The following is a 14,304-nucleotide window of genomic DNA, read 5'->3' as shown; positions in this document are numbered from 1 at the left end:
GATGTTTATTTATTTTAAACTCTGTGTTTGAGATGTCCAGGCTCTAGAGCTTCTGTGGGTTTTGTCTATTTTATGTTCTTTGTACTACTTCTTATTCATGTTGTCCTGTCTCCTTGTGTGCCTGTGTATTTTTAAATGTGCCGCAGAAATTATAGTTGCTACATTGTTTGTAGAAATAATTTGAAGCCTATGATAATGTTATCTTCCTACAGAGAAGATTTTTGTTTGCTTCCACTAGATACATGTTTGCACTGGCACTCCAAGGTTTTACTCTAAAACATTTTCAAAGATTGAGATTTTGGGAGCACCCAGTTACTCAAAGCTTGGCTGAAGTCCATTTAGTGCTGCTTTACATCTTGTTAACCCATAGTGCTAAGATGTAGCCCTTTGCTGTCCCACCCAAAGTGTGGAATGAGGCAGGTGGTAATCAGAATACTCATTCTTGGTGAATCTCTGGCTTCAACTTTTGTTCCCCTTAGCCTTATAAAACTGTCAAAGTCATTTTTCTGCATTTGTCCTTCTTTTAGTTCAGGAAAGGTGGCCCCAAGTGTTTGGCTTACCTCTATAGATTTATGTGTTCTCCAGATTCTCAACCAACTAATTTTTACTACATTGCTAGCTCCATATGTTTTTAAGCAGCTATTTAAAATATTTGCTTAGATTTTCTAGTTGTTTTCAGGAATAAAATTGGCCCAAATTACCTAATTCACTGTTACTGGAAACAGAAGTCCTGAGTTCTACTTTTGTGCTAATAGAAATTTAGAATCAGCAAAGTTACTTTATCTTCTTTTGCAAATTAACACTTATTGACATGCCTCTGAATTAAGCATTTAATACATGTGTGCACAATAGTAGAAATGTCATATGATAAACTGGTATAAAGTACATGACTATGGCTCTTCCAAAACTCTCAAATATATCTATTCTCCAGGCCAACAAAAATTTCACTGATGATGAAAATAATTTCAACATTAGATTTATCAAAATTCCTTCTATATTTCTACAACACAAAATACAACAATCACAAATGTTGTAAGTATGATTCTACAAAAAAAACAATAAAACAAAGCTCAGATATTTTGTCCAAAAAGGGTTAATGAAAAGGTGAAATATTCTAACATAAGTATGTTTTCATTAAAAAAAAATCTTTTTGTATTCAAAGTAATTTTACTCTTAAATGTTAACATTTTTTATGTATATTTTGATTTATAATTTTTTTACTTTAACCAAACTTTAAATTTGATGAATTCATTTGAAAATGAGTAAGTGGTGAAAAAAAAAGGGAAAGGATTAGAGAAACATTATAGTTTTCCAAACTGTGACTAACAGGTTTTACACATACAAAAACACACACACACAATCTTGGGGTTTGTCGCTGTGGGCCTCATCCTTACAGTGCAGCTAATGAATCCTCACTAGCACACGTGCATCCCCCAGTGGTCAGCTCTGGAAATGTTCTAAAAGTCTCTGTGCTGGGGTAGTTGACATGCACTACACAGGATCCAAGAACTTTCCATAAAAGATCTGTGGAGACATAAATATTCTTTCTGAGTCCTTTGACCAAAAGAAGCTGTTGAAAATCCTTCCTTCCCCTCTCTGAGAACCCAGGGTACAGGAATAATTCTTTAGAAATGCCTGCTGAATTATTTTCTCTTCTTCGTAATGATTTATTTCCCCATAGCCCCTCCACCATTTCCTGCTTCCCTGCCCCTTCTCGGGTAGGATTAGCAAAATCTCCTGGGAAAGGAGGAGGCAATGATAAAGCCATGATTCCTGTCAGAGAGGAAGGGAAGAGGAACTTAGATGGAGAAAGAAGGAACGGGTAAGAAAAGAAACCCTGTGTGTCCTAGCTCTTCCCTCAGAATCCCAACCTTGGAGGAGGCAGGTCAGTTAGAAACAATAGAAACAAGCAGAGGTGCTTGATGTGGCTGGAATTTCAAGCCTGTAAACATACTACCAGAGCAAGATGGGAGAAGAGAAACATCCTAAGAAGGCTTAGGCAGGTAGACCCTAAGTCCAACAAAGGCCAATATGGTGCAGAGAGAACAGCCGACACTGAGGACTCCATGATCAAATAAAGGCTTTGATTTGAGACAATTAGTCCTCAGAGCACGGAGACCTTGAGACCAGTGGCTACAGCTGGGATCATGGACTGCATCAGTGAGTGGGACTAGGTTCACCTCAGCATGGGATGTCCAGTCACTGGTCAGGGCAAGTGTGATGGTTGGCTTAATATGTCAACTTGACCAGGTGATGGCGCCCAGGTGTCCAGTCAAGCAAGCACTGGCCTGTTACTGCAAGGACATTTGTGGCTGGTTAATAAACCAGAAGTCTGGTTTATTAAATCATCAGTCAATCAATTGCATCTGTGGCTGATTACATCAACAAAGAGCATGGCTTCCACAATAAGAGAATTCAATCAGCTGGGTTTAATCTGATCAGTTGAAGACGTTTAAGGGAGAAGAGAGACAACTTACAGCCAGCCAGCCTCTCCTGGGGAGTTCATGGAAGACCTTCATTGGTATTGCCAGCTCGCTGCCTGCCCTACAGAATTTGGACTTGTGCATCCCCACAGTTGCATGAGATACTTTTATAAAATCTCATATTTACCAATGTCTCCTGTTGGTTCTGTTTCCCTAGGGAATCCTAATACAGCAAGGTACTTCTCCACTTAGGCCAGCAGGGGTCCAAGGTCCAGCCCAAAGGTCAGAGGTGTCTATCTCCCTTTGACCACAAAAATATACTTATCTTTCCCTAACAAATTATCCTGTATCCAAGACAGGAGAGAAGAGAATCCAGATCTGGCAGAACTTAATTCCTGGAAAGACCAAGAATTTACTGAAAAGACTGAGTTAAACTTAAAACAACTGTTTTTTTTTTAATAGCAAATGAATGACTGAGACAGCTTTGGATGGACATATTTAATTTTTTTTTTCTTTTGCTTCAGTGGAGAATGGGACATCAAGAACAAGATGAAATATCGTTATAGAATATAAAGGAAGTTATATTTGGGGGTCACATTTGATGGTGGTATGTAAATTTGGTCCTACTACACACCAAATCACAGTGAGCTTTTTAAAAGAACTATCTAGGAGCTGTTATTTATTTCATGGCTACTGTATACCAAGCACTGGCGATATGGCCCCACCATCCTCATTCCTAACCCCCATCTCTAACAAAACACCTTTAATGGGTTATGCAACCCATAAGATCATTTTGAGTTTATTATGACCAAAGGTCTAAATTTCAAAAATTTTAAAAATAGCTGAACTTGGCTACAGTCTGACTAGGCAGTGATTTGAGAACTGCCAAAGGAGCCTCTTGACCATAAGTACCTGTAACTACATGACTTCTGTTTCCTAGGCTGCCTAAGGCAGATACCATGAAATGGGCTGGATTTAAACAGTGGGAATTTATTAGCTTACAGTCTGAGGCCGTGCCAATGTCCAAATCAAGGCATCATCAAGATGATGCTTTCTTTCCAAAGACCAGCTGCCGGCATTCTTTGGCTCCTCTGCTACACAGTAAGGCACATGGTGGTGTCTGCTGGTCTCTCCCTTCTCTCCTGGGTTTTGTTCCTTATGACTTCTTGCTTCTGTGGCTTTCTCCTCTTTGTCTTGCTTCCACTTATAAAGGACTCCAGTATTAAGATTAAGTCCCACCGTGAAAGAGGCAGGTCACACCATAACTGAAACAGCCTCAACGAAAGATTGTACTTACAATGGGTTCACACGCACAGAAAAGTATTAGATTTAAGAACATGTTTTTCTGGGGTACATACAGCATCAAAGCACCACAGCTCCTAAATTTCAATTTCTATTAGGTCTGTTTCTTTGCATGAAAATATTGGGTCCATTATTCAAACACAGTGATCTTTGAGTTTGATTCTCCTAATTTTTCACGGACCTTGGTCTATCAATTGTTCCTTCTGCCTTCTGTGAGGTTAGAGTTATTCCTCCCTGTTACTTCTCCCCTCAAGATATAAACATGCCCAAGTCCCTCCCACCCAGAACACTCCCTTTCCCCACCCTCACCTCACCATGATGTGATCTTTTCTGGCTACTGTCCCATTCACCTCCTTTTAGAATTAATATTATTGAGAGCTGCCTATACGCATAGCTTCTCTTTACCTCTCATTTGTTCATCAAACTTGCTATCTAAATTTTGTCCCCATCATTCCACAAAACCTATCCTGCCACATGGGCTCTTGGCATGCCAGGTCAACAGACACTTTTCCAGTTCTTATTGTATCTTTCAGCAGCTTTGGGCACTGCTGAGCACACCCTCCTTCTTGAACTACCCGCTGCCACATTTCAAAGCCACCCCACTCTCTTGGTTTTCACCCAGCATCTCAGCCTTCTTATCAGGCTCCTCCTTGTCTTGACAGCATTCCTATTCTCTCTCTCTCTCTCTCTCTCTCTTTTTCATTTTTCCGAATCTCCCTCATTGTTCCCCTCCACTGCCATATCATCAATAATATAACAATTTTGAAATATCTTCTGGATCTATATATCTTTCTCAATCCCTTTTTGAGTCCTATCTAAAATATTCATTTCCATACCCACAGGCTCAAACTCAAGATGTCTCATCATGAACACGCCGTCAATCACACACTTCCATTCCCTCCATTTGTTCCTCCTACAGTTTTCCCTGTTTGAGTCAATGCACCACAGTTCCCTCCATGGCTCAACCTGGGCTTCTGCTTTCCCTTTTCCCCTCTCCTGCACCTCCATTCAGTCTATTACCACATTCTGCCTATCATAGGATAGGGTAGGATAGGATAGATAGGATAGATAGGTGATAACATAGGCATAGATAGATAAATGATATAGATAGATAGATGTAGATAGATATCAATCTCCAGTTCTCTCCATCCTCACTGTCACCATCTCAGTGGAAGTCCCCTCATTCTCTACCCTTGAACTAGAGTGATCTTTGTCAACCTGATTATTCATTATACCACCTGCTTAAAACAAGCTGTCCAACTCCTTAGCATGGACTTCCACCCCTGTTTATCCTTCCAGGCCCAGGTCCTGTAGCCTTACCCCTTCCATGCTCTCCTCCTGCCAGGATAAACTACTTGCTCACAAGCCTAACATGTTCACATTTGCCCCTGACCCTTTTCTGTGCTATTTCCTCAGTCCAGAATCCCTTAAATCTTCCACTCTCATCCCTCTAACTAACTCTCTCACCCCCTACCTAACTCTCACCTACCCTTCAGTACTCATTTATACATCCCTCCTATATATACCTCTTCCAAAACCTCCAGTCCCAGTATTGTTCACCCTATGTATTCCTATCACACCTGCTGATACTGTATCAGAACACTAATCACACTCCATGTGGTTGCCTTGTATTCATCTGTCTCCCACACTGGACAGTAGCATCCTTAAAGGCAAATACTATGCCTTTTATCATGTGTCCTCAGGAGCTTGTGCATGGCAGCATTCAGTTATTATTTATTGCTTAAAGAAATATTATTGCAGCATTTATATAATGATAAAACCTTGCAAACACACCAAGTAAAATAACTAATTAAATCAAGGACAAGTCAGACAATGAAATATCAGTTATCCAAAAAAAATTTAAAAACTTGCTCTTGAAACTAATGAGTGGCAAGGAAAAATACCTACACTATAGTGTTATGTTACAAAAGCAGGATATAAAATTTTTCATTTATTATGCTCTCAATTATGTTAATATAGAAAGATTAAAAACTATAGGAAAATACACTAAAATATTAACAATGGTTCTCTCTGGGTAGTCAGGCTACAGAGGCAATTTCTTTTTGTATTATCCAAATTCTCTACACAAGTATATATTAATTTTATAATTAGAAAAAATTTCATTTGCTACTAGCAGTCACAATAATCTACCTCATATTAGCATGATCTCATTATTAATTTAGCTATTAATATGAACATTAGAAAACAAAGAAGAGAGATCTCTATCTGGCAACAGATAGAGGGAGTTTGGTTCCTGGAGTTCTGTTTGGGAAGACAGACCTGGGTAGAGTTTCAGTTGAGACTCTTGGTTGCAAGCAACAGAAACTCAAATCCAACCAGCTTAAGTTCAGATACCCAAACTGCAGAAAGGGTTGATGGAATCCAGGGCCTTGACCAACACCAGGCCTCTCTCTCTACCCTGCCCCTCTCTATATTCACCTTTATTCTCTGAGACCAGTTGTCCTGTGAGGCAGGATCTGTGAGCACTGGCAGTCCTGGGATTACGTCATCACCTTTTCTGACCAGAGAGGACAGCAGGTTCTTCTTGGGCAGCTCCAGTTTAAAAACCTCAGGGAAGAATGCCTCAAACTGGGTCATACATCCAACCCTATCTGCAGGGAAGCTGAGCGCTATGCCTGACAATAATGATATAATTCTGCATGTGTGTGTGGGTAGTGGTGGTGGTGGTTACCTCCTAAAGGAAAGGGGCTGCAATTACCAAAACAAAGAAGGAAGGGCTGTGGTTTAGTTTCCTAGGCTGCTTGAGCAGATGCCATGCAAAGCGATGGCTTAAACAATGGGAATTTAACGGCTCACGGTTTTAAGGCTAGGAAAAAGCCCAAATCAAGGTGTCACCAAGGCAATGCTTTCTCCCTGAAGACTGTGGCATTCTGGAACTGGCTGCTGGCAATCCTTGGTCCTTGTCTCCTCTGTCAATGGCAATGCATACGGTGGCATCTCCTGGTCTCTCCCTTTTCATATGGGGTCTGTTGAATTTCAGCTTCTTGTTTCCTGTGGCTCTCTCTTTGTGTGTGTCTGCATTTTATTCTGCTTGTAAAAGACTCCAGGAATAGGAATAAGACCCATCTGGACTGAGGTGAGCCACACCTTAACTGAAGTAACCTCATCAAAAGTTCCTGCTTACGGTGGGTTCACACCTATAGGAATGGACCAAGTTTAAGAACTTGTCTTTCTGGGGTACATACAGCTCCAAACCACCACAGGGTGCTAGGCAGAAGAAAATCACACATATAAGTGGCATGGGACCCAGCAGGAAACGTCGTGGTGGTAGTTGCCAAGCACCTCCACCTATTCCTGTTGATGGAACCCTCATGACAGCCTGTGAGGCAACTATATTATGATTTCTGTCCTATAGATGAAAAGACAGAGGTTCAGGAAGGTGAAGTGACTCATAGTTATACAGCAGTGCAGAGGTTTAGATGCAGACTTTCTGATTCTAACACCTGAACTACTTTGTATTGCACTTAAATAAAGTTTCTATGCACTCAGGAGGTACAAATGAGGCAATATCCAGCATCAAAAAAGCGAATGAAAGAAATCTTAGAATGTGGACTTTAGGCAGTTAAGTAGAGGATGTCAGAGTTAAACCATTGGTTCAGGGCTATCATCACCCATCAGTGTGATATTGCAACAGAAATTACAATGTGTCTTCTTCTTTAAAATGTTCTGCTTTATTTAAATGTGTTGTAATTAGTAGATTCTGGGGGTGGAGGGAAGCATAGTCCTTGTTAAGAAGGCATGAGAGGGTAGTCCATTTTTTTATTCAAATTACCTTTACTTCAGCTCTGAGGTACATTGACCAAGAGGTGAGGAGGGAGAATGGTCAGTAGAGGTGTTTTTTCCTCTGGTTGGAAAAAATCCCAGAAGGGTGGAGAATGGAGTTGCGTCGGTGCAGATATGTGGATAGAGATGGGTGACTGTAATCTCACAAGAAGGAGACACACAATTGGCCTAGAGTGGCAGAAGCAGCACATTCTGGAGGTAGCAACGTCACATTTCCTTTCTGAGAAGCTGAGTGCAGACGGCTGAAGACTTCAGAAAGGCTGTAGAAACTCACAGAGAAAGGCCTCAGACCATACATCTGCTGAGAAGGGCTGTGGCTACATTAGGAGTCGTAGCAATATGTGCTGTCCAGGCTGAAAGGATTCAGGGTGAGTTGAAAATCAGGGTTAAATTAATTAGTTGATAGCTGTTAAATTTAAAGGATGAAACTATCAAATTGTGCCTAAATTGTTGTTTACCCTTAAAACGTATCCCAGATGTTACCATTCTCAGAATAGGGACTGATTCATGGATATACTGCTAATTTATTTACTACTCTCTACTTACTTATGGATGTTTAATTTATTTCCAAATTTCGCTACTATAATTAGGGCTATATTTGCGCATCCTTGTGTATATATATATCTTTGGACCAGTTATTTTCCGCTGTAGTCAAACTTCTTGAAAGTAAATTCTGTTTTCTCATTATCTTCTAACCCAACTGAAATCTTCAGGCCTCACCATTTTTACAAAAATATTCTCTTGCCATCAATAATTTACACATTACAAAATTCAGTAGACCCTTTGGTCCTTACAGGGCTTCTTGGATTTCAATGACTATTTTTTCCTAGAATTCTACTCCTTTAATTTTTTGGGGGAAGGCAGTACAAAAGTGATTTATTTGGAATCATAAAAGTAATCATAACAAAATACAGAAAAAATCTGACAAAAACTACAAACATGACAAAATTCAGGAAAAAGAGCCTAACGTGAACCTAATAAGAAAAAGAACCTAATATGAATTAGCTGCCTGGCACACCTCTACACAACTTTTTCCCCCACAATCTTTTTTATAGTCTTTGATTTCTTCTTTTTTGACCATGATTTTTAATAGACTTAATATTTTAGGGCAATTTTAGATTTACAGAAAAATTGTGTAGAGTACAGAGTTCCCGTATACCTCCATCTCCCCACTCGCACCCCCGTTTCTATTACTAACATCTTGCATTAGCGTGGTACATTAATTACAATTGATGTTATTGTTTCACTGAAGTCCACTGTTTGCTTTGGGGTTCACTCTTTGTGCTCTGCAGTTCTATGGGCTTTGCCAAATGCGTAATGTCATGGATCCATCATGGCAGTATCATGTAGAAGAGTTTCACTGCCCTGAAAGTGCCCTGTGCTCCACCTAGTCATATATCCCTTCCCCTCCCCTCAACCCCTGGCCACCACTAATCGTTTTACTGTCTCTATAGTTTTGCCTTTTCCAGAATAGCATATAGCTAGGGAATCCTTTAATTTTTATGGCACCATACTCTAGGAAAAATAAGGCAAAGACTCTTTTCTTCTTGGGCACAGCCAAACTGGCTTTACTTCCCAGCCACATGTCTGAGTTGTAGCAGAAGTGATATAAACCACTTCCAGACCTGGCCCACAGAATCTTCCCATACCCAATCTCTTTCCATTTATGCTGGCAGAAATGCAGCTTACCTTCAAGGTGACTTTGAGGGCCCTGGGTTAAAGGTGGCAGAGATTGCAAGACAGAGGAAGCCCAAGTCACTGAACCATTGCTTTCAGGAGAGCCTCTTGACCAGAGACACCAGTATTGGTGAGTTATATGTGCAAGAAATAAATTAAGTGTTATGTCACCAAAATTTCAGGATTTTTATTGGTTTTAGCAGTTAGAATTGTTTTAACTAAAATCACTGTGTTTCCCCTTACCTCTTTTGCTTACTAATAAAATATGAGAAGAAGTCTGCTTGGGGCTTCTAGAAAAGGTTTTCCTTCATTCTAAAAAGATTTGCATGGAAGGAAACACCTCTCTGCATCTGCTGGATGTCATCGTGCCTGCCTGTGACACCGGAGCTCTGCATCCTTCAGGGCAACCATGTGCTGATGGATGAGCCCATCCTGGAGCCCGTCTCTGGACTTCATGTAATGATAAATCCATGAGGGCTTAATCCAACCAGTTGGGGCTTCTGAAACTTCCAAGCAAAATCATCCTAATTGACAAATTCATCAAAAGAGGTCCACACACCCACTTTCAGAGCACTGAACTTAAAACTTATGTCTTAGCCAAATTATAAAAGAATAGGCAAAATTGTGCTCAATAGCTCCAAGAATGTGAAAGGCCTATTGTGTCTTAATATAATCTGTGTACATCTATTTATTTCATTGGCCTCTAGTATGAATTCTTAGAGAGCAGAGCTCTAGCTATTTTAGGAAGTGAGAGCTAGTTGTTTTATTGGGCTTTCTATGCACTAAGTGCTGTTTAAAGATGTTCTATACAAGAACTAATTTAATTCTTACACCAGTCTATGAAGCAGATAATGTTCCCTCCATTTTACAGGCGGGGAAACCAAGATAAGAGAAAGATTGAGGTTTGAGCCCATGCAGTGTGGCTTTCCAGAGCCTGTACTCTTCACCTCTGTGCTCTCCCACCTGCCCACCAGACACAACCTGTCTAGGCAGCTCCAAAGTCCCTTCCTTCTACATGCTCTCTCTCCCCTTCTACCAGGGAATGGGACAGGACTCAGGCAAACATATCCCCTCAGCTTCACAAGGGGATCTGGGTCCAGTTCTTCATTAAAGGGTCTTAATTTCTTTACTATTACAGCAGACTTGGGTTGTAGAGAGAACTCTGTCAATGTTGTGGAAGTCAGTGTTGAAATGAGCTCACTATACTCCAAAAAGAGATAATAAAAGCCCAGATTAAGGCAGTATTTGTGGAGATAGAAGGGAAGAAAGTGTTATTAGTCAGGATTCTCCAAAGAAGCAGAACTGACAGGATATATATGTGTGTGTGTATGTAAATATTAAGAGATTTATTATAGGAATTGGCTCATGCAACCTCAAGGATAGGCAAGTCTGAGTTCCATGGGGCAACTCTGATGAAAGTTTCAATGAACTTAGCTGTCTGGCTAAGATAGAGGTAGAAATTCTTTCTGACTCCTGAAATCATCAGTTCTCCCTTTAAGGCCTTCAACTGATTGGATGAGACTTCTCTCATTGCTGAAGGCAAACTCCTTTGTTGATTAAAGATGTAATCAGCTATAGATGCGATAAACTGACTAATGATTTAAATCCCTAAAATACCTTCACTATAACAATTGGGCCAGTGATTGCTTGATCAAACAACTAGTCATCATAACCTAGCCAAGTTGACATGTGAACTTAACCATCACAGAGAGATTCCAGAAACATTCAACAATTGGAATCAACATGATTTGGCGACTGGCTCTTGGAGGTGAGGAAGAGAAAGGAGTCAAGGACCGCTTCATGCTCTTTAGCTTTGGGAATTGGGTGGATATTGTTACCATTAACCAGGATAGGGAATATAGGAGAATGATAGGGTTTGGGGATTGTTTTAGTTTCCTAAGCTGCTCAAGCAAATGCCATGAAATGGGTCAGGTTAAACAATGGGAATTTATTCACTCATGGTTTGAGGCTAGGAAAAAGTCAAATCAGGGTGATGTTTTTTTCCTGAAGACTATGGCATCCTAGGGCTGGCTGCTGGCGATGCTTGGTCCTTCGTTTGTCACATAACAAGGTACATGGCAGCCTCTTCTGGCCTCTCCCTACTCTTCTGGGTTCCATTGTTTTCAGCTTCTGTTGCTTCCTCTTCACTCCACTTATGTAGGGCTCCAGTAATAGGATTAAGACCCATCCTGATTGAGGTGGATCACACCTTCTTAACCACATCAAATTTCTACTTACAGTGGGTTCATACCCACAGGAATGGATTAAATTCAAGAACTTGTGTTTCTGGGGTACGTACAGCTTCAAACCACCGCAGGGATGAAAATGGCACACCCAGATACGATTGTCTAGAAGGCAGATGAATATTTGGAGCATAAGATCAAGAATGAGGCTTGGGCTGGTTAACAGATTTCAGAATCCTAAGAAGTCAAATGACAGTCCCAGCCTTGGGAAAAAGAGAGTTCTAGGAAGATGTCTGCCTGAGCTCAAATTTATTACTCCTTCTCTCATCCAGCTTGTTGATGGGTGTGCAGCTACTGTAGAGAAGGAATAGCTCAGCCCTAATGCTGAAGCCTGGAAGGGACCCCAGTTGCAGCTGGGGCTTTGGCTTCTGAGAGCCAGTGGGAGGTATTCCTGACACATGGTGACTTGGGTGCCCACTGTTTCCACCTAGAGAAGGGCAGGAGGATTGTGAGCCCAGTGGGAGTACCTGGAAAGAAGTATGCTAATTCCTATCTGCTGGAGAAGAAAGAATGAGAAGGAATATTTCTCCTATGAACTGACTGACGTTCAGCTCCGCCCAGCCTTGCAGGCACGGAAGGGAGGGCAGGAAGGGTGGGCTTGGTTCCAAGAGCAAGGTGAACAGGGGTTGTTGGGTTCTACTTCAGTTTTCACTGAGGCCCTGCTGGCTCCTTTACTTGGTCTATGTTTCTCAACCATGGTTTACACCTTTATTTGAAGAAAGATTATTCCCTTTCGAAGCAACATTTTGTCCACCCCGAAGAAACAACGGGTCCTATTAAGATGCAGAGAAACATTGTGTTCTTTCCTGGTCTGTCTAGAGACTTGTCAACAATACAAAGAACCACTCTTATTTTGCCTTTTTTGTTTGTTTATTTTATTTTTACATTTTCATTGAGTTATAACACAATACAGGAAAATTACAAACCACTGTCATGTGGCTTGAAGAATAATCACAAAGTGAACACACTTGTGAAATCATTATCCTCGTCAAGACATAGAGCATTACCTCAGAGGCATCCTTTGTGCTCCCTCCCAATCACTATCTCCCCTCTCTCTCCTCCCAAGGGTAACCGTGATGTTGAGTTCCAACACTGCAGTTTGGTTTTGCCTGATTTTGAACTTTATATAAATGGATTCTTTGGTATATGACTCTTTTTACTTGATATTTTAGTGCCATTTACCCATATTATTGCAATAGCTGTAGTTCATGCATTTTTGTTGTTCATTGTCTTCTATTGTATGAACATACTACAGTTATTTATCTGTTCTATTGATGGACAATTGTGTGGTTTCCGGTGTTCCACTACTATGGATAATGCTGTCATGAACATATTACTGACAAAGAGCTCAGATCCAGAATATGTAAGGAACTCTTACAATAAATACGAAAAGACAGATCACTCAATAGAAAACTGGGCATGAGACTTGAGCAGGCATCCAGACATTACGATGTCTGCATGGCCAATAAATATATGAAAAGTGCTCAACTTCATTAATAATCAGGGAAATTGGTAATGAGAGATATATTCTCGCAGCCACCAGAGTGACCACAATGAAAATGACTGGCAAGTCTGTGAAGCCAGGAATTCTCATACCCTGCTGATAACACTACCATGGTGCTCTGGAAAAATAGCTGCTAATTTAGTATCTGCTAACGTTAAACCACCCAACCTTGTGGCACAACAATTATGGATTATACCATCTGGAAATGCAGGCACAGAGGCACCAAGAGTTCAAAGAAGAACGCTGCTTTGGGCAGATGCTCTGTTTCCTGGGACATGGGGTTGGTTCTGACTAAATCCTTCTGATCAGAGTTTCTCTTCACAGATAAAGAAAGGACATTGATCCTTTAAGGCAATGGCCCTCAACCCATCACAGAACAATTAAATCAGAACCACCAGGAGTGGAGTCTGGTGTCAGGTTTCTTTTAAAACTCTTCGGGAGGCGGGGCAAGATGGCAGACTGGTGAGCTGTAAGTTTTAGTTACTCCTCCAGGAAAGTAGGTAAAAAGCCAGGAACTGCGTGGACTGGACACCACAGAGCAATCTGACTTTGGGCATACTTCATACAACACTCATGAAAATGTCGAACTGCTGAGATCAGCGAAATCTGTAAGTTTTTGCGGCCAGGGGACCCGCGCCCCTCCCTGCCAGGCTCAGTCCCGTGGGAGGAGGGGCTGTCAGCTCCGGGAAGGAGAAGGGAGAACTGCAGTGGTAGCCCTTCTCAGAAACTCATTCTACTGATTCATACTCCAACCATAGATAGACTGAGACCAGACACCAGAGAATCTGAGAGCTGCCAGCCCAGCAGAGAGGAGACAGGCATAGAAAAAAAAAAATAACGCGAAAAACTCCAATAAAAGCAGAGGATTTTTGGAGTTCTGGTGAACACAGAAAGGGTAAGGGCGGAGCTCAGGCCTTGAGGCGCATATGCAAATCCCGAAGAAAAACTGATCTCTCTGCCCTGTGGACCTTTCCTTAATGGCCCTGGTTGCTTTGTCTATTAGCATTTCAATAACCCATTAGATCTCTGAGGAAGGCCCTTTTTTTTTTTTTTTTTTTAATCCTTTTTTCTTTTTCTAAAACAATTACTCTAAGAAGCCCAATACAGAAAGCTTCAAAGAATTGCAATTTGGGCACGTCAAGTCAAGAGCAGAACTAAGAGAGCTCTGAGACAAAAGGCAATAATCCAGTGGCTGAGAAAATTCACTAAACACCACAACTTCCCAAGAAAAGGGGGGTGTCTGCTCACAGCCACCATCCTGGTGGACAGGAAACACTCCTGCCCATCGCCAGCCCCATAGCCCAGAGCTGCCCCAGACAACCCAGTGTGACGGAAGTGCTTCAAATAACAG

This window comes from Choloepus didactylus, chromosome 12 (genome assembly GCF_015220235.1).
Source record: "Choloepus didactylus isolate mChoDid1 chromosome 12, mChoDid1.pri, whole genome shotgun sequence".
Classification (NCBI taxonomy): Eukaryota; Metazoa; Chordata; class Mammalia; order Pilosa; family Megalonychidae; genus Choloepus; species Choloepus didactylus.
This window is presented reverse-complemented; position numbering follows the sequence as displayed.